Here is a 23,775-nt window from a genome sequence, read left to right on the forward strand (position 1 = left end):
AGTATACCTTTAATGAATTATAGCATGAAGAAACCTTTGCACTTGCTAACAAGGTTGCAGGTTACATATCAGAATGGCAAGTAAAATTCGGTTTCTGTAGCTGATGAAAAGCAACAGAATCGAAACATGTTTCATATATTCCGGTGACATCATTCAAAATCCATATCCGTGTGTTTTCACACTCATCAATTACGATTTTCGTGTACAAGGTTTTTCTATTCTATAGTGCACAGAAACGTACGTGTTAAATATAAATGTATATACATTTACAGTTGCGATATATTTAGGAGGATGCATTGACAATATCCATTCCTATCAAGAAATATGGGATTTAATGTTTAAATCATGAAAGTACTTTTACAAATCAATTGATTACGGAAAACAGATAAGAAGAATTACGAACGCAAAATATAGTACTTTCTCTTTAAACAATTTTCAAAATAATCAATTGATAACTTACAAGACCAAGCTGAAATTTCCAACAGCTTTGAAATTTCCAGCGTTAACATAAATATCTGAATGTCGAGAATTTATAAAAAAAAAGAAGAAAAAAACAGAAGACAAGGAAAGAGCAGAAAGTTCTCATGTATGCCCTGTTTTAAGAAACACGTATGACCGAGTATGTGATAAGGCTAATCATTTTGGTTTGTTTTAAACGGGAAACTTTTTCAGTCAAAAGTCCTGGAAACAGGCCAAGAGGAAGATAGTAAATCCTAGGTATAGTCTCATGAAGATGAAAGAATGGTAAGATCAACATGATATAGAGATGAATAGGGAAACTGTGTATCATCCAAAGCACTTACACCACTATGGTAGTTGCCAATAAATAGTGATTAAGATAAATATAATCTATTGTAGCAATTTATACCAGTGTAAGATACACCTGTGTATTTACTGATAGGGCACAGAAAGTGTGTAAATAGTCAGCTAGAGGAGCTGTCTTCCTTGGGCTACAAGCTACAGTAACATCGACCCTTAAGGATTATCCACATTTAAGTTGCAAATATACTTCACGATATATATATATATATATATATATATATATATATATATATATATATATATATATATATATATATATATATATATATATATATATATATATATATATATATATATATATATACATATATATATATATATGTTACACACACATACATATATATATATACAGAGTGAGACAGAGACAGAGAGAGAGAGAAAGGGAAAGAGAGAGAGAAACAGAGGTAGAGAGAGAGAAAGAGAGAGAGGGAGAGATCGATAGATAGATACATACATATATGAATTCACAATTCCCACCACTGTGGGCTCTACTTTAACAATTACGCTATAGGCAAAAGCAAAAAATAGAAAGAAAGAATACCGATACTGTAGAGGCACTGATTTGATAATATTCGCCCAACTAAATTATGTTCATCGACGAATATATATGTCCTGTGATGCTATCATTAGAGCAGTTAGTGACATACTAAGATGCCTTGCGATGTGTAGTTCCGGCCTCTTAACCTATTATTTAAAGTCACCATGAGCAAAATCTTGCCTTTCTGCTTTCTCCTATTGTATTTGCCAAGTACCGATGTAATAAAAATATTTTAGAGCCTTTCAGGCTTCATCATGTCAGCGTCTACGGTTGGGAATCCTAAATGGATCTCACTAGTATTAGATGAGTTTTAAGACATGTAAGTGCAACATGATAAAGTACAATAGGATCAAAATGGGTAGTACAAGCTCAGCTGTTAGTGTTTTTAGTGAACAATGATTCAATCAAATGTAAAGAATTTTTTCAATAGCCTGCAGTGGAATTTCAACTTTGTAGATAAACCCATTGAATTACTCAGCACAAAACTGTAAATTGAAACTCTACATTCCAATAAGTGATAGTAATAGTGTGGGCGCGTTACATTTCCAGTGGGATGAAAAACAGGTGGGCAACCACCGAATTAAAACTGCTTCATAACGACAAAGATATCGAATCGGTGCCTTGATATGAACTGTCGACATAGTGGTTGTTGTATTGGTATACCAGCATCAAATACACACGCGTACTTGAATCAACCAATACTGGAAATCACTATAAGTGGACGGTTCTGGCTAAATCTAGCTGCAAACACAAGAAAATGAAATCGTGTGGAATGTCAATATAGGTTCTTGCAAATATCTAGATTTATAACAAATGTCAATTTTCTTGAAAGCTTTGAGGAGGATTTCTTTGTATATGTCATTCGATGACTTATTCTGTAAGGTCAAGCAATAACAATGTAGTATGACTCACAGTATACAAAGTTTCTGCATAGCTGACTATACATACAAATGATTACACACAGACGTAAACCCCACCATATAGACATATGTATAGGTATATACAATATTATATAGAGGTATATTATATATAAATATAAACATACGTACACATATATAAGCGTGTGCGTGTGTATGGATGTGCGTATACACATATGTGTGCACGTACGTACGTACGAATGTATGTATATATATGTATATATATATATACATATATACATGCAGGTATATATATATATACATACATATATATATATATATGCACGCATGTCTATCTGATAATACCCATTGCATTTATTATACATATGCGTACACAATCATATAAAGAGTGTGTGTGTGTATTTATGTATGTATGTATGTAATTGTGAATATATATATATATACGTATATATATATATATATATATATATAATATATATATATATATATATATATATATATATATATATATATATATATATCTGTGTGTGTGTGTGTGAGTGTATATATATAGGCATTTTGATATATATGCATATATAAAGATTTTTCTAACATCTGCCCTATCTTACGGATACATTCGAATATATATTTATACCTCTATATGTTTACATCGAACAGCTTATATGGCCACATAAATATGAAGCATTGAATAAAAATAATGTATAATGGATGGTATTAAGAAGAAATGGAAAAGTTTGTTCTGATAAATATGCTCGTTTAACTGATATAATTCGTATGATAAAATATCCATTGATATATATATATATATATATAATATATATATATATAATATATATATATATATATATATATATATACATATATGTGTGTGTGTGTCTGTGTGTGTGTGTTGTGAGTGTGTATGTATATATATATATGTGTGTGTATATATATATGTATATAAATATATGAATACTTGTATGTGCATGCGCGTCTTCTCTGACTATGTACAAGAATTTTTTGCCTGAAACTGCGCAAAGTATCTATCTATCTATCTATCTATCTATCTATCTATCTATCTATTAATTTATCTATCTCTCTGTCTGTCTGTTTGTCTATCTATCTATGCATATACATGTATGTATATATACACATAGATATTTATGTACACAGTGACGCATACGCACACTACAAACACACACACACATACTAACGCGCACAATATGCTGAAAATAGCGAAAATGAATTGAACTGCACAAAGAACGTCAATAGCTGTATATCAGTCATACTAAATCAACATCATCAATAAGCACAAGAAGAACGACAGCAACAATATTTAATGCAAAAATAGCAAAATATCAAATATTAACAACAACAGTATGAACCTCTGTTTCAAAGAAACAGGAAGAGAGTTTAAAAAATGCATACACATATTCACTCACAGGAACAACACGTTACAAGAATAATGAAATATCTTGAAGACAATAACATTAACAGCAACAACAACAACAATAGCAACAACAAAAAATAGCGAAGACGCAAGAAGATTGCGTGATACAAAAACATTTGTGGTAGAGTTGAAAAACGGCAAGATAAAGAAAAAGAAAAGAACTTCCTGTCTGTATCAGACCTTTTGTTTAAAACTTAGAGGAAGTGCAGCTATCGAGAGAAGTAATAATGATGCTAACAATTGCAATAATATATAACGTCAAAATAAACAAATAAACTACTACTACTACTACTACTACTACTACTACGACTGCTGCTGCTGCTGCTGCTGCTGCAGCTGCTGCTGCTATGTCTTTCTTTATCTCCTCGTCATGTTTTGTTTCAAATTGTAGCTGCTATTAGATGAAGCTAACTTTTTGTATTTCTGGTTCCTTCGTTTCTGTGTTTCTCCTTCTCTCCACTTCCTTTAACTCATTAACCTTGTCGTTGTTGCTGTTGTCTTTGTTACTGCTGCTGATGCAGTTGTTGTTGTAGTTTTTATTATTGTTGTTGTTGTTGTTGTTGTTGTTGTTGTTCTTCTTCTTCTTCTTTTATCTTTACTTTTATCACTCTGTCTCTGTTGCTTCCTTATCATTTATACTTTCCCTTTTTCTTATTAACCCCTTTCTTATCATCTATTCTCCAACATTCTCTGTCACACAGCCTGTATTATCATCATTATCCCCGTTACCACTATCCTCACACTCTTTCTTTTCGTCCTTTCTTGTTCCTTTTCATACTTAAAACATCATTTTCTGTTTGTCTTTATAAATAATATCTGTTTAACACAAAATATGAAGATTAAACCCCGACTGGTGTGATTTTTGTTGATAAGAAAGAATTGAAAAGAATACTGAAAGACTGTACTTAAGGGTGTGTACCTACTCTTGATTGTATGCGTGTACATATAGAGGAGATAAAATTTCTATTGAAGAATCATATAAACAGAAAGGAAATTAAAGCACTACTACCAACAACATTATACCGAACCTCCATCATATCTCAGCCATCGACTAAAGGAGAGGCGTATTGTCATATATCCACCTAAATACACTGTTTGGAAAACATGACGTAATTATTGCAGCTGCCAAGGCATTCCTTGTTCGATTTCGTGTATGTTGATATGGCTTACACAAAAGCAAAGCAAAGAACATTTAAGCAATACATTGGTTATATCAACAGCATAGTAACAAGCGGTCTGATAGTTTCTGTTTTACAATTTATTAAAGAAGTTTCCAGATTTAGCGTAAATTAGATGTTAAAATATTAATCCATTTCCTGAAGCCATCGCTGTTTTCTAGAAGTGTATTGGTTTGAAATAGTGGCTGTGCTTATCTCTTATCCTTTTGATCAACTCCTTTAATTCACTGCTAAATATTTTATAAATGCAGAGAAGATAAAGGCCGGAATTTCTCTTGCACGATAGGAACTAAGAAAATAAATCGGATTTTTAGATTACGCGCAGTATTTGCAATATAACGAAAATCTTTAGTATAGAATGAAAGCAAATCATTGATGTTAATCCTGATCAGGATTTTGAGTGCTGGATAGTAACAAGCCACATTCTAAAGTACAGAGGAGAAAGGGTTGCCTCTTGATATCAAAATTGCACATTTTAAAATGTCTCAAGAGTTGTACATTGGAACGGAATGGTCTGATAAATGCTGCATAATTTAAGCTTCAGTATATGTGGGGATTTGGAAACGTTAATAATGGAATTTGCATCATTATAACAATGCACGCAGATATTTTTTGAAACCTGAAAATATATACACACATATATAAACACATGCAAGCGGACATACAGATAATCTCAGTCGCATATGTATACATATACACACGCACCTACACATTTACAAATGGATTCACTTGGCTACCTTAAATATATATGAGTATCGATAGTCATATTCAGCTCGTAATATAGTTAACACATTTTGAAGGCGGTGAGTTGGCAGAATCGTTACCGCAATGGACAAAATGCTGGGTGGTATTTCTTCTGACTTTACGTTCTGAGTTCAAATACAACGGTGGTCGACTTTGTTTCTCAACTTTTCTTGGTCGAAAAATAAGTACCAGTTGAGCACTGGAGTCGATGCATTTGACTTATGCTCTGCCCCGAAATTGCTGGCCTTGTGCCAAAATTTGAAACCAATATATATAGCATTTTGATCTTTTAAATGTACGTATACATGAGTTAATGCATCGATTTCCAAGTATATATGTATATATCTGAGATTTTCTGTGTGCGTATGTGTTTGCCCTTCTGCATTTGATTGTATGCATGTACGTATCTATCTACCTATCTATCTATTTATCCATATATGGTACATGCATAAATAGGCCATTGTACATTTGTGTGCATTTATACAAACACACACGCACACTCTGTATTAGACCTATATATATATATGATAAATAATAAATGATATATAGTATATGTATATATATATATAATACGTAGTAAATAATATATAGCATATATATATATATAATATATATATATAATATATATATATATAATATATATATATTATATATATATATATATTATATATATAATATATATATATATACATACATGCATATATGGATACACCGGTGCAAATAACATGAAATGAGTAAACAAACGAGTTAAATACGTAAACAAAGACAAAAAAGGAAAACAGGACAAGTAAACAGAGACAAAGGGCCTTTCATCAGTTGTCAGCCCTCTATCTACTCCTCATTTAGAGCATTCAACTACAATACGATTTTTCAAAGACAGTTGCTCCCATAAATTCTAAATTAAATTTAAGATTTAGCGCAGGTCAAAATCATACAAGGGAACCGAACGAAAACAAATATGGCGGCCCGTTAGACAAGAAGGAGAGTAAAATAATGAACGCTGTGGAAAACGTTTTTTAAAAAGAGAGAAGATAGAAGAAAGAGAGCAAAAAAACGTCCGCCGATTTGAACGTCCGTGCTGGAAAAGAAAGATGGTTACATGTGGAAAAGAAAGATGGAGGATGGTCACGCATGAGCAACGAGACAGAGATATAGATAGAAAACGGTGAATAAGGGAGGGGGAGAAGAAAGGAATTGTGGTGGAAGAAAGCAGTATAGAGAGTCGCATCAAATCGGTGATGATAAACTTAATTGGAAATGGATGCATGGCGATCCATTCAATAATAAATGGAGACCAATGTATATATATATCTACACACACACACAGACACACACACACACACACACACACGCACGTACGCACACACACACACACATATATATATAGTTAATCCAAACATGAACAAAGGGAGAAGAAAACAACGCGAGAACCTGGAACTAGTATAGTGTTATTGGACACTTAGGAAAGGGAAGAAAGAAGGAGGATTTAACGTTTCGAGCGGAACTCTTCCTCAGAAACATAGAAGCAGGAAATGTCTAAGGAAGGGAAGACGGAGAAAGAAAATCGCCAACGATACACACGCGGTCACATATTGAAAAGACCGGAAGGGGATGGGTGTGATTCCTGATAAACTTTTGTTTATCTAGTTTTATACATTTAGTTTATGAGCATACTGTGCTTACATACTCATGCCCAGCGATAGCATCGGTAAATGATACCGGTAGGAAGAACGCATATTATTATCCCTTAGGCGGTTATTCTAACCGCTAACTCTGCTTACCTATATGGATAAGGGAACAATTTATAATATATTTTTAGATCTTTTTGAAGAGATAACAAAGATATATAATAATATATAAAAATAGCACGAAACCAGGAAAGTTCCGAAAGATGGAAGACCATATCGATTCAACGTAGACAGGTACACTCTAGGATGACGAAGAAGAGAATTTTAAAGATCTTAGTGCTGATTTGATCAATATACAGTCGAAAAAGTCATAGAAGCATTGGCGAAAAGTCCGTTAGTGATGTATAGGAAATTTAGTTTGTACGTTAGAGCAATTTCTGTTCCTTGTTAGAAGTATGTCTGTGCATTTTATATACAGCTCATCAGCTTCAATTGGAAAACGAATCCATATCGATTTATCCTAGCTGACGTGCTCATATCTGTCTAGTATACCAACGGCTAGAATTTGTGGATTTCTCGAGGAAGACAATGCATTTAGTAGACACTGATAGTATTAGTACTGGCGTATAAGTAGCATTGCTGTATCACACCAACTACATTTAGTTAATGCGAATATTTAGCAAAAATAAGCTCGAAGAAGGTTGGAAAGATATGGGCAAGCTAATGGAATTACAAGTCTCACTAATCAGGCGCGCGAGAAGTATGTTGTTCTAAGTCAGACATAACATACCAGGCTATGAGAATACACATAAATGATTTGAAGAACTGCTGAGCGTAAGTAACAACTTCAAGTTATCAATTCAAAAGGGAATGGGGGTTATGCTCTAGAATTATGACAGAATCTTTGTTACAAAGACCGCAAGGTGCTTTATCACCCTGATTACACTGACTAAAGCGGGAGTGATTCTAAGAGCAATTATCAGATATCCTACAGCAGTATTTCTTGTGGTTAGAATAACTTCAACGTTATAATGCTAGTACTAATATAGTAATTGAGAAAACAGGCGTTCTCTAGTCACTAAAGTGGTTGCTATAATTATTATGATTAGTATAATTATTACTGATATCACGATTATTATTATTGTTATCTCCACTAATACTCAGAACAGTATTATAAATATCTTTGCTTCATTATCCGCCCATCTTGTTTTTATAGTTTCCCGAAATTTGCTCCTTTTTGTCAATACTCTGCTATTCTTGTGAACGCATTCGTTACGGCAGTTATTAGTGATTTCCCTAATGCCATTATATTTCTATTCTGATTTCTGGCAAAACATTAGCACACCGGGTAAAAAGCTTAGCGGCATTTCGTCCGTCTTTACATTCTGAGTTCAAATTCTGCGAGTTCGAATTTACCTTTCATCCTCTTGGAGTCGATAAAATAAGTCCCAGTTGAGATTGAAGGTCGAACTTGAGTTTTAGGGGCACATTTCTACGAGATTCATAATGAAACACCAAAATCCGGGAAGACTAAAAAGTAAGTACAGTTTGGCATTCACAGCAAGTGAAATGAATATGTAACTGCTTAGAAGTTCTGAATTCGATATAATTATTTAAGATTTCGCATTTAAACTGATGAATAGCCAAACTGTTTGAAGTTTTGAAGCAAGCAACGTAAAAAGAGAAAGAATTTCTGCGAAAATGATATTTCTGAATGTAATTGCAAAAAGAAAATTCATTTTGAGAAATAAATACATACATCGGTACACACGCACCACACACACACACATTCATGTACATATATAATATATATACATATATACTTATATATATATATATATATATATATATATAATATATATATATATATATATATATAATATATATATATATACATATATATATATAAATATATATATATATATATATATACATATATATATATATAATTATATATATATATATATATTATATATATATATATATATATATATATATATATATATATATAAATATATATATATATATATATATATGTGTGTATATATATATACATATACATATATATATATATATACATATATATATTATATATATATGCTATCATTTTCATAAACATTGCCTTTTATAAAAAAAAATTTCTTCTATGATGGTAGCGTAATAACATCAAGAATTGAAGATGAGTTTCATTTAACCAAAGGCCGACAATAACATATAACAAAATATTACAGGAATATAGATTAAAATTTATAAATATCTCTTCATAGGACTCACAAATAAATGATCATGTTTCTTGTTTTGTTTATTTTTCAAAACAACAACTTCTTAAAGAGTAAAAAAGAAACACCTCGGTATCTATCTATACCGATTTGTCTGTTTATTTTTTTCTATAGTTTTTCCTTTCTTTGACTCTCTTTCTCGCTTCCTTTCTTATAATCAACTCTCTTCTGCTACTTTTTCATTTTCTATTCCTGTTTAGTTCTTTTATCTCTCATACTTTATTTTCCTTCCTTCCTCTCTTCGTTCGTTCCTTCTTTCCTTGTCACATACTCGCTATTTTTCCATCTCCTTTTCTTTCATTCACAGTTTCTCTGTCTATCTATCTGTTTGTCTGACTGTCTCTTTCTTCCTTCATTGTCTTTTCCTTCATACCATACATTTGTTCTCTGCTCTTTTGTTCCCCCTTCCTTCACTACTGCACATCTCTCTATCTGTTCCTCTCTCTTACGCACTCGTTCTACAATTCTCATTCTTTCTCTCGCTTTTGTTTCAGCTTTCCCTATTTCAGTTATTCCAGTTGTTCTCTCTTTTACTCCTTTTTCCTTCATTATCTTTACCTACCTGTTTCTCTAATTTTATCACCCTCTTTCACTGTCTCTCAGTATACTTCCTTCCACTCATTTTTCTCTCTTCTTCACTCTCCCTTTAACTCTTTTATATCCCTTTCCCACCCTTTATCCTGTATTCTTTGCTTATTTCTGTCTTTCTCTTTTCATCGTTTTCTTCTACTACATCTTTTTCTTTCTTTCCTTCACTCTCTCATACATTTCTCTTCTCATTTAAATTATCTATATCGCTTCAATATACAAATACCCCAAACTCCAACGCACTGTCTACTCTCCTTAGTGCCTTCGCTTCTATAATTTCAGAAAGATACGAAAACAGTTAATATCATATAGCAAATTTAAAGCAATCTGCTACTATCACATTCAAGGTAGCAAATAAAATTAGTCTGTAAAGCTGCTGATTCTCCATAATACCCATATCAACTTTCAGCTATTGAATACATAAATTTTCCTTATTTTTAAGACAATTCCCTGTTGCTCCTGCATTCGCGACGTAGTATACTTATAATTCAAAGACATCACTTAACAAAATATAGTATTTATTTCCTTACTACAGTTGGTTGTTTCAATTAGTTGAGTTTGTTATCCCTTACGCATAAAATATTTTTGTGGGTCACAATCAGTTTGCTGCATCAAGAAATCGCAGGTGTTCCAAATATGAAAAGGTTGAACTCAGAAAACAATGTTTCTTACGAAGACAATTTTTGAGTGTCATGATTTACAGTTTGGAAAAAAAGTGTGTATAATGCTGAATATAGAAGTAAATAATAAAGACAAAAATTTCTTGTGGAAGGTATCTATAAGCCATTTAATAACACTCAAAACCCGTTAGATTCACTTATAAATTTAAATTTAATTTGTGTCAAAATATTTTCGTCGCATTGAGACCGTGGCCTGTTCACTGACAAAATTTCGTGCAGCACGACTCGCAGAGATATACTGCGAAGTAGACTTCATATCCTTCTCTTATAGCTATGTGCAATGTGTTAAAGATCAAGTATGCAGTTAATACTGTTTTGATCAAGGAGCAAATTCTTTTTTCAAATAATAATTATAATAATAATAAAGGGAAAAAAGCATATATGAATTCTACTTCTCTGCGGGTCTCGACGGATATACGTTAAGCGAAGACGTAGCTCGCTTACATATTCGTGGTTACTCGTATATTTATGCCTTGGAATACCGACGCTGATGAAGGCAAGAGGTAGTGTTTTATTACTTTAAGCTGGAAACACTATCATGTACGCGGTTTAATTCATAATTCCTTTTCTTTCGTCTGCTAGCCTGTTATGTAGTGTTTTTCACGGAGAATTTATGGTGGTAATAGTGTCTTCTGACGTCTATTTTTCACTGGTGAAAAACAAGCCAAACCCTTGTTATAATTATGTATATAACTATAAAATATTTGTTTTTAATATTTAACACGCTTTAGCATTGTAAAACAAATAAATACAATAATAAAAAACATGAAAACTTGACAATGTTGTAACTTTAATCAACTGATATATTATTCTACACACATTTACAAATTCGGAAATATATATATCAATAATATTAATGTGCTAACTTTTTGTTTTTGTACGTACCTGTTGTGTGCGTCACACTTCAAAGAAGTGGCAAAGCGAGAGAGAGGAGGATGGAGAGAAAGTAAGAGACAGTGAGAGAGAGAGACAGTGAGAGAGAGAGACAGTGAGAGAAAAACGTGAGAGTGAAAGAGAACGCGAGAGAGTGCGAGAGGAAGAGAGAGAGAGAGAGATTGAAAGACAGTGAGTGCTGACGGCGTTCGTTTTGTGCTTTTAAATATTTATCATATCGCAAGAGAGGTTGATGCATATATACATATACACATTGTTAAATCAAAAGCGGGGAAGAAGAGGGACACAAAGGAAGTGAAAGAGAAAGAGAGAAAGAGGGTAAATGAGAGAGACAGTTCATACATAGATACATAGACACAACAAATATTGGATGTCAATTTCACTTTTCATTACAACACGGGGACAAAATTAACTCACAAATGACTGAGTACTCCACAGGCATGCATAACGTTAACGTAGTTCTCAGGAGGATTCAGCTTCACACAGAATATTACAAGGCTAGCCCCTTTGAATTACAGCTACAACTCGAGACATATATATATATATATATATATATATATATATATATATATATATATATATATATATATATAAATATATACATATACATATGAATGTATTTGTGTGTGTGCATAGTACAGGTTAGTTAAAACATGTTTGCAATAATAAATATCGCGTGGTGGAAATAAACGCAATTACCAAACTCATTCATAAATTAATTTATGATTTCGTTATTTTGTATTTCAATTTGTACAATTGTACCTACACATTTTCAACACCTGCACGCTAGAAGAAATGGAAAATAGAGTAATTTTATCTCCTAAAAATTCTGACTGCCTTGCAATAAATGAAAGAGTTCTTAATAATATACTAGGGGCATTTAAAACATATTTAAGCACAGATTCAATATCCTGCAATAATGAAGAGGAGGTTCAGAACTGTCCATTTGAATTCAAAAATTCACTCATTCCATCTGTTATGCCTCCTCATGGCTTCAACTTAAAAGTAGGGGCTATTGTAATGCTGCTAAGAAAACTTTCGATCAGTCAAGGATTATGCAATGGAGCTTGCATGAAAGTGCAAAGAATTTATGAACATTGTGTAGAGGCATCATTGGTAAACGGCTCCAACAGAGGTCGTACAGTTCTAATTCCAGAATTAAACTTAGCCCTAGTAATGCAAATATTCCATTCACACTAAATAGACTTCGGTTTATACTTAGACTTGCATATTCAATGACAATTAATAAGTCTGAAGAGAAAACATTTGAAAAAGGTGGAATACATTTGCCTCAATCGGTATCTTCTCATAGCCAATTATATGTCGCATTTTCAGGAGCACGAGCTATGAACAATATTAAAGTAAGAGTTATGACACTTAACTAGGATAAGAGACAAGGCTAAAATCGTGGTATGATATACACACCAAATATTGTCTACCATGAAGTACTGTGAGGAAGAGCACCACACCAGCTAGCACCATCATCACACCTGCTGCTCCATCATTACACATCCACATTACACCTTTGAGATCAGGGAACCAGCTATGGGCCCGTTGGATCTCTCTCGGCGTACCAGCAAACCACAAAATTGCACCAGCCAGCATCACCACTACTATCACCAAGCTCGTCATATATATGCATTCATGTAGGTATGTATGTATGTATACGCACACAAGCACACGCATTTACATTACGCCCACACAACTAAAAAAAAAAACCCCACACAAACGCATACATTCACACACACACATACATACATACATACATACATATATATATATATATGGGGTTGGCTGTATTGCAGGCGTGCGTCAGAGTATGTATGTGTGTGCCTGTGGATTCACATACAGCCACACCAATTTTTTTTTCCATCAATCTTTCAATTATTACGTTTGTGCTTGCATACACATATATATATATATACACACATATAAACCTCTACATTTGTACACACACGCACATGTATACATACATTCACTCGCTGGCACGTACACACACACACACACACACACACACACACATATATATATATATATACAATACACGCACACACTCATACACACGTACAAACACACACACCAGCACAGATGCCCACATATACCTCCAACAAACAATACTCATACAGATACGCACACGCTTATACACACATGCGCACAGACACACACACACATACGCACACATAAACATGCGCACACATACGTACGCACACACGCACACGAATGCACACACCCAAAACTCACAACCCCACGGATTCACGCATATACATCCATATACGCTTACACACACACACATACAAACGCACACGTACACGCACACACAACTACACGCACGCACATACATACACACAAACAGAAATGAACCCACACATACATCCCATACACACGGCACACAATTATACATACACGCACACAATTATACATACATATATACACACATACGCACGTACAATCACACACGCACACATATACTAAGTATAGCACAGTTATTCCCCACCACCCAAACTCTACTCATACACACACGAAAACACACATACATACACACACACACACACACTACAAACAAAACACACGCACGATACATATACATACACGCACACACACATACTTCAAAGTAACACGACTGACCTGTGGCAGGGACAAAAACACCACTCCTTATTCTACTAGCCTTACAAACTAGCCAGCCTTACTACTAGCCCTTTGTTTACAGCTACAACCACACACACATACACACAAACGTACACACACACACACACAGACGTGTCATCATTGCACACATACACACACACACGCACGCGCAGACTACCGCGCACGCACATATCCACAGTTACACACACATTCCCCCTCCTACCATTCTGCTGTCTTTGACAATACTACTCTTCTGTCTTTGAAAACATCCTTCTTCACCCTTTTCCTTCCGGTCTTTCAAAATGTGACCTCGTGTGTACCATTGGCTTTTGTTTTCCTCTGTCTTCCCTTCTCTGGATCTTTCCTTCTCCTATGTTTCCGACGAAGAGCTCCGCTCGAAACGTTAAACCCTCCTTCTTTCCTTCCTTACTGAGCGTTCAATAATACTATATTTGTTCCACGTCCTCGCGTTGTTGTGTTTTTTGTGCTTTCTTGTTTGGATTAACTATGTATGTATGTATGTGTGTGTGTGTATTTGGGATTAGTCCCACGACCACCATTGCTTGACAACCGATAATAGTGCGTTTGAGTCCCTGTAATTTAGCTGTTCAGCAGAAGAGACTGATAGAATAAGCACCATGCTTACAGGGACTAAGTTCAGGTGTCGATTTCTTCGAATAAAATGCGGTCCTCCAGCATGGCCACCGTCAAATTACTGTGACAAGTATAAGAATAACAGAATACCAATAAAACGTTCCATACCACAAAACCAAGAATGTTCTTTGAATATGCACGAAATATTTTAAGGTTAAATAGTAATTCAGTTTACGTTTGCGTAAATGAGATATTAGATCGAACCCAGTACATAACTGGTACTTACTTTATCGATCCTCAAAGGACGAAACGTAAAATCGACCTCAGCAGAATTCGAACTCAGAACGTAAAGACCGACGGTCATAATATGCAAACGTTTTTCATGGTATCAGTGCACTGTTTACATATGCTTACCGTTTCTATGTTTTCTGTGAATGTGAATTCTTCACGGGTCCAGCTAGTATATATTAATATAAGAGAATGGAGAAAAATGTATAGTGGATAATTATTTTATTTATATTACTATAAAAATAGCAAATATAATAAAAGGAAAAAAACATAAAAAGTGCCTACACATGTTTCAAACTCTATCTATCTATCTATCTATCTATCTATCTATCTATCTATCTATCTATCTATCTATCTATCTATCTATCTATCTATCTATCTATCTATCTAAGTCTCTCCCTCTGTATCTCTGTATATATATATATATATACGTATGTGCGTGTGTGTTTCTATATTTCCTAATAATCTCTTTCTAATTCGTTTATCTGTCAATTGATCAGAATTCCGCTGGGTAGACGAAGGTAGATAACTCGTTATTCTTGATTATAACCATCTTTTTTGAATAAGTAGCGATTGTTTTAAAAAATACTACCTCTCATTTTTACTTTTATTTGCACAAATCTTTAAATTCCTCATAGAAGTACACTATAATATTTTTCAATCTAATAGATATTCTGCATAATAGAATGCATCTATTAGCCCATTTCAATGCAACATAATAATAATAATAATATAATAATAATAATAATAATAATAATAATAATAATAATAATAATATAATATAATAATAATAATAATGATAATAATAATAATAATAATAATAATAATAATAATATTAATAATAATAATAATAATAATAATAATAATAATAATAACAATAATAATAATAATAATGATAATAATAATAACAACTTTTCTCTACTATAAGTAACGATAAATCTCTCTCCTAAATGGAACGTAGAATTAGTATCTTAATATTTTATTTAGCATATATACTCTCCACCACATATTGATCTTAACCAGTAAAGACACAAATCTCTTTATGAATTCCTATTTTTGAATTTCTTACGTCTCACTCTTCTTCTCTTTAATTCATTCTATCTAATTAACGTCTTCAAAATATTTTACCCTAATTATATAATGCCCCTCGCAACGCCTAACCATCTGTATTCCTTTAAAATGATTACATAATGTCTCTCAGTACCTATAACTGTTTATTTTTCAAATCCATCATACACTTTTAGCATGATTTGATTAGCTAATAGTTCTCCTTACTACCCCCCTTGACATCTTTTCTAACAACTTAATGTTTACATTACTTGGATATATGAAAATGCAGTCCCCATCTATCTTACTCAGTGTTTTTTGTACCGCCAAATTGAATTCCTTTGAAAAGTATGTAAGCATTAGCCTTTTCTACAATGCAGCTCAGAGGATATCTGGTGGTTCTTTTACATCTAGAACTCTTAACATGGTTCGAAAACTGCGGATATTAAACGCTGTTCAACTAATGAACAGAGTGAAACATGTGTAGGCGCTATTAATGCTTTTTTCTATCAATCTATGTTCTATTTAATTTTATTTCTATTAAATGGTTTGGTATGTTTTTATCGTGATACAATTAAAATAAGTATCGACTATATATTTTTCTCCATTTTCTTATGTTAATATAGCTGAAAATTAGAATATTTATCACTATATATTGTGAAAATGCTCTCAATATATCATCAATAAGGTCAGTTGATGACTGGATTTCATATTCCATAAGGAGGAAATTACATGCTGAAATTGAATTTATGTATATATATACATATATACATATATATATATATATATATATATATATATATATTATATATATATATATATATACACACACACACACACACACACACACACACATATATATATATATATATATATATATATATATATATATATACAGGCATACAAATACACACGCACACTCACACACATATATATGCAGAGGTTGGAAAGAATAATGGAAACAGCTGAAAAATTTCAAACAAATTTACTTTAATATGGAGCAGTTCTGCATTTGGCAGTAATTACAGCTTGAATTATACGAGCTATGGACTTGTACAAAGCTTGAATTGCTTCCAAAGGAAACACTTAGCCTCTCCTCGAGATCATCACAGGTCCTCCTACATGTTTAACAGTTGGAAGAAGAAAGTCAGCGTTAAATGCTTCTTTTGGCTGTCTCCACACGTATACTCGGTCGATGGTCGGAAATAAGGTAAGGGATGACTCGTCTGAGAAAATAAGATTCTTCCACTGCTTTAGGGACCAAGTCAGTAGGTGGTTTTTACTCCACTTGAAACGCTTTGCAACATTTGTTTTTGCAAGTAGTGGTTTTCTGATTGCAGCCCTCCCATTAAATCCGGCTTTGTGCAGCTCCCGTCGTTCAGTTTTTCTGGAAACTGGGTTCTCGATGTCGTCATTAAGCTCTGCAGTAATTTTGGGAGTTATACTTTTCTGATCCTTTCTAAAACTTTTGGGAAAGGATCCGACGGTTCCTATCTGAAAGTTTTGGTTTTCTTCCGGAGTTTTGTTACGACGAGGAGGTTCTTCCCTGTTTCTCAAAAGCTGTCATTATATTTGAGATAGTACTTCTTGATACACCAAACATTTCGGCTGTTTCATTACGCTAGCGCCTGCCATACGAGCACCAACAATTTGACCTCTTTGAAGGTCCCATAGATCTGTGATTTTAATGAATTTTAATTGCCTTTTTCTGATGATATCTCAACAGAAACAGCTATTTTAGCAAACATATTAAGCAACACTAATAATAAATCAGGAGCATGAAAATAAACAAGCTTTTGCCGGTTTTATAGATATTTCAAAATTATGATGCTATGATGCTAGATGTTTCTATTATTTTGTCCAACCCCTGTATATATATATATATATATAATATTATTTGTGTAATAATCTTGCAGCTTGCTCCCCTATGGGTATCGGTTACCACAATGCTATCATACTGTAGAACTTCTTTTACTTGCTATGGATGTGAAAATAGATGAATATATGCAGTCTATACAATAGAATTTTTATAAGAGAAAATTAAATAAACAGTCTTTATTCCAGATCCCTACAATTGTTTTGGCACAACAGTACCAGCATGTAATTGAAAATTTATGCATATATTATTGGTCCACCAATAGCAATCTTCAGGTGAGTTGGTTGTAGACCAGGCTTGTACAGTTCTTATAAATTATATCATTTACAATTGTCCGATTTGAATATTCTATATTAATAGAACAAGGAAATGGTCATTACAGAAATCAATTACGACGATGAAATTAGATCATGGTGTGCCCGAACGTGTTTCAGCTCAGTGACTGAAACTAATAAAAGATTAAAAACTAGAAGCATAAGAGATACTGTCGTCACAAACAGGATTACTTCAGATTCAATATAAATAAATTTTATTAGGTGTACTAATTCTTCGTTGTAATATCAATTGTATAAACATTGAATTCTTCAATTTTGTGGTCATAAAAATATGTATAGCACTCCAGGCATTTGCTCGAATAGAACTGAGGCTTGCAAAGGTTGTCACTTTATCAAATTATGTTTATATTATATCTGACAATTTCGACTAATAAACGACATAAATGTGTTCTGTGAAGTATATGAGTTCATATAATTTTCCATTGTGAGTAAATGATTTTCTATATACTATATTCAATGTCATGCTGAAAGGAGAAGAAAGAGGATCACAGCACCAAAGACGATCCGAATATACTCCAGCTGGGTAGTCTTTTATATTAGACATGTGTACATTGTAAGTCTTTGTGTGGATTAAATAGATATACTCGATTTTGTCAAGTTAATATATATATTAACATATACATATGAATACATACATATATACACAGACATAATACATACATACGTGCATACATACACACACATATTTATATACGTGCATACACACACACGCATCGCTTACTTGCGTTAGCAAATGCAAACGAACCAGTAAACGTATGTTTAGCATTCACTTGAACATCGGATAATCACTGAAGAATGGACTGCAGCTGAAAGATTTATCATGATGTCAGTGGGCGGAGGGGAGGAGGACTTGTGAGCAAAGTTTCTTTTCCCCAGTGACATGTACCAGAGAATTTCGAATCCGTGGTCTCTATTAAATGTGTCTATGGAACGGGCGATGGTGGTATTAAAATCGCTGATGGATTAATTCTACCAGCAAATGATGGGAAATTATTTTATCCCATTTGGAAGATTACCATTTGTAGAACTTTAACTCATTCGGCAAAGTGAAATAACTATACACTAAAAATGATTGTGGTTGGATTTTTACAATATTTGCCAATCTATAGACCAACATACATATACGTGCACATTGCATATATGTACATAAATATGTAAAAGCGTATATACGTGTGTGTTATAATCTTATTACTGAGCCAGCTGCGTTGATTTTCCAATATATTCCACAGCCGATATGACAAATGCATTAAGGTCGTGTCTGAATCTCCAACTATTTTAATGCACTAACAAAGATTTCCTGTGTAATAGTGCAAATAAAAATAAATTATATTTTTTTCTCAGAGGTGTAGGCGTAACACATATTTAGTGTAAAGAAAGCAACTATGTAAAGCACTCAACTGTATTCTCAATCATTCAAAATTACTGTTGTAATAATAATTTATTTCGATTCAACCGCCCTCCAAAAAACAAAAGCAAAAATTATTATTTTTCATAGTGAATGTGATACTGTTAATTTTGTAGGCTATAAGATATTGTACTAATAAAAGAAAGAAATGGAAAAAATTAAAACAGGATGACTTGATTTTAGGACTAGCGTTTATTTTGTAAAAACAATAAATTATAAAATTTAAATTCATCCTGCATTGTCCGATGTACATGCTTAAACTTGATGTTATAAAATGTCCCCTTCCACATTTCTTCATCTAGCCGAACTTGTTCTCTCCCTCAACTGCTTCTCGTTCGCGGGGGTCTTTTATCAACATGTTCTCGGAAGTGGCCACTGGAACGAGAATGGACTCCAGCTATGCGAACCTGTTCGTTGGATAATATGAGGCCCAAATATTCTCACGATTCACTAATCCCGAACTATACGGTCGTTATATCGATGACTGTATCGGTGCAACCGTACTCTCCCGCGAACAACTAAACTTCTTCCTCTCTTTTGTCCAATCCTTCTATCATGCCGTCGAATTCTCCTGCACTATTTCTAACTCCTCCGTCGCATTTCATGACATTTCTGTGAGTATACACCACTCCTCTCTCACTACCTCCATCCACTACAAACACACCGATTCACATTCCTACCTTAAATTTTCCTCCTCCAACACTACCCACACCAAGCTCTCCATCCCAACTCCCAATTCCTCCGACTGCGCAGGCTCTGCTATAAAAACCATGACTCAGTCTCAAGTCTTGGGTCGCCACTTCATCCATCGTGGATATCCCCTCACCACTAACCACACTGCCCTTGCCGGAGCATGCTCCGTGGACAGTGCTTCTGCGCTTTCGCTCCGCACCCGCCTCCCCGTCTTCCGTTTCCCCTCGTTTGCCAGTCCCTACACTCTACCCCCGCAACACACCATCTCTGAGTATTACGGTAACCCTAGTCTGAAAACTCCACCTCGTACATCTTCCCCGCTTCAAACGAGCCCACAATTTGCGTGACCTTCTGGTCTAAAGTTTCTTCCGCAACCCCACCTACCGGCCTGGCTCAATACCCTGCTCCCACCCATGCTGCCGTACTTGCCCCTACCTCTCCAACACCACCCTCCTCACTGGCACCCATCATCGTCCCTATCACATCACCGACTCCTTTCTACTCTTCCCTATACATCGCTCAAACGGGACGCAGCTTAGCTGACCGGTTGGCGGATCACCTCCGAGACATCCGACACGGCAACGACACCCCGTTCTCGCGCCATTCCCGCTCTACCGGTTATTTACCACAACATTTGTCTATGTTCGGGCTGTTTTTGCACAGGGCCATCCAGACTCCTACCTGTACCGTGAACGGCAATTAATCCTCTCTCTTCTCTCCTTTTGCGTCACATGGGCTCAATTCCTCTCCTTTCTTCATCTGACTTGTCCCTCCGCTCTTCCTCCGACACCCAGTTCCTCTTTTCACTCCTACCAACTTCCTCTCTTCCTTCATATGTGTGTCTACATGTGCGTTACTATTGCATGTGTGTATGCATTTATGTAGATATACCTGTCTTTATATGCATGCGCTTGCAAACTTACTGAAGAATCTAACATTTGTTAGATGCATTTTGGGAACGCCAACTTCCAAATCATTTCTCTCTCTCCCTCTCTCTCTCTCGCTATCTATTTTTCTCTTTCTAATTTTCTCTCTCTCATTTTTTTCTTTCTTCCACTGCTTCTATTTTCTTCTCTTTCTTTCTGTCACCCCTTATTATTCTCTGCTTTGTTTTCTCTCGCTTGTAACAAGTTGTATATTTAGAAATACACACGGATTATTTTCATGTGTGCATAACTACGTACGTGGATACCTATGTATGCCTTACTGTATACATATGTTTAGCCTGTATTTGTTTGTATATGTATGTAGGCATGTACCACCGTTTGTATGTTTAGTGTATGTATATATATATATATATATATATATATATATATAGGTTTTATGGTATTTGTATTATTACTAAATGTATATGCTTTTTTAATAATGTTACTCCTTGTAAATGTTATTTTAAATGGACGTGTCTTTTAATTTAAATTTATCATTTTACCATTAATTAATTTATCCCCAGTATACAGGATTTTTTTTTACTTCTACTAGAGTTAATTTTTGATTAAAGTGTTTCTTCAATTTTAAATAACATGGTTTTTAATCGTAATTTTTTTATTTCATACAACCGGTTATTTAAAAGACCGTTAGTTGAAAAGGACTAATGAAACGAAACCACTTTCAAACGTGTATCTATAAACGTAATAGTGTATTTATAAATATAAATATAACCTTATTTTTTTCCATTCTGAACCCGAACTGTTTTTGTGATGTCTTTGGAGCTCTATTGATATATATATATATATATATATATATATATATATATATGTTGTATTTATGTATATATATATATGTTGTATTTTTCTTTCATTTCTTTCAATCATTTGACAGTTGCCATGATGGAGCACCGCCTTTAGTCAAACAAATCGACCCCTGGACTTATTCTTTGTAAACCTAGTAATTATTTTATCGGTCTCTTTGGCCTAACCGCTAAGTTACGGGGACTACACATACCATATCAGAAGTCTAGTAATGAGATGAAGAAAGTTGATATTCTAATGAAATTATGTTTCAATTCACAAAAAATACAAATTATAATGTGAGAATTTATTGTGAGTTTGTTAAAATCTAACTAAGGTAAATTTGCGATTGTTTGACGAGGGTAACATTTGTGCACTTCTATCTACGTGATTTGTACTTTGAAAAATCCTTATTTGGAAAATACTTAAATACTTTTCTAAATTAATTTGCGTATTCTATTGCTAATTCATTTCCGAGATTTAATAACCTACTATTAGAAGTAAAGATATGGAATATTGCTTCCAAGGATAAATTTCATTTCGAATTCTCAGTACTATTCGGTGACACGCAACAAATAGTTGCCCGTTTAACGTTATATTTAGTGTCCTTATAATTCAAAGTCAAGAAAAACACACTCAAACAGGTATAATATATTTTATCCCTATATTTTGAACGAGGAATGCTGGCTACGTAATTTTTTAAAACCAGAAGCTCGTGACCCCATGTGATAATTAAAAATACCATCAGCTGTTATTTTCTGTATCTATAAAAGGTATGATGTGTGTGTGTGTGCGTGATTGTAATTTATACACGTCCACAAATTAGCACGCATGTCGCTCCAAGTTTAGGAGAACATTCGTCAACATCCTAACTGGGGTGTTTTTACTTATTTTTGCCGAGGCACCCGCGGATAGTGGTAAAAAAAACTATTTCAGCCATAGCTTTTAGCGGTAAAAATCTATTTTCAGCCATAGATTTTACCAATTTTGAAGGTTGTAAACATCAGTTAAGTCCCTTCTAGCCATAGACAAGCGACAGTGTGTGTGTGAGGAGAGAGAGAAGTTGTGTGTTGATGTATGTGTGTATGTGTGTGTGTGTGTGAGGGAGAGAGAGTTTTTCGCAACTTCCAACAAGAATAGTAACGAAAAAGTATGTGTAAGGAAGAGTGGGAGATAGTTTGACAGCGTCTAACCAAAAAAAAGTAAGGTAAAGAAAAGTGGAAGAGGCTGAGGGTTTGACAGCGTCTAAACAAAAAAAGGGAAAGGCAAAGTTCAAGACAGAGAGAGAGGGAGAGAGGGAGAGGGAGAGAGAGAGTAACTGACGACGTTCATAAAAAATATAATGTAAAATGTTTTGTTTTTTCTAAGACGTGAGATATATTGTTCAAATTTAAGATGCTTTTGAAAGACACTATATATTATAATCATAGTATATATACTTTCTCACACAACAATTACAATATATTTATTTTAAATCGTTCATCTTTCTCCCCCCTCTCTCTTACACAACATTACTTTGGGAGTGAA

Source organism: Octopus sinensis, linkage group LG7 (assembly GCF_006345805.1).
Source record: "Octopus sinensis linkage group LG7, ASM634580v1, whole genome shotgun sequence".
Classification (NCBI taxonomy): Eukaryota; Metazoa; Mollusca; class Cephalopoda; order Octopoda; family Octopodidae; genus Octopus; species Octopus sinensis.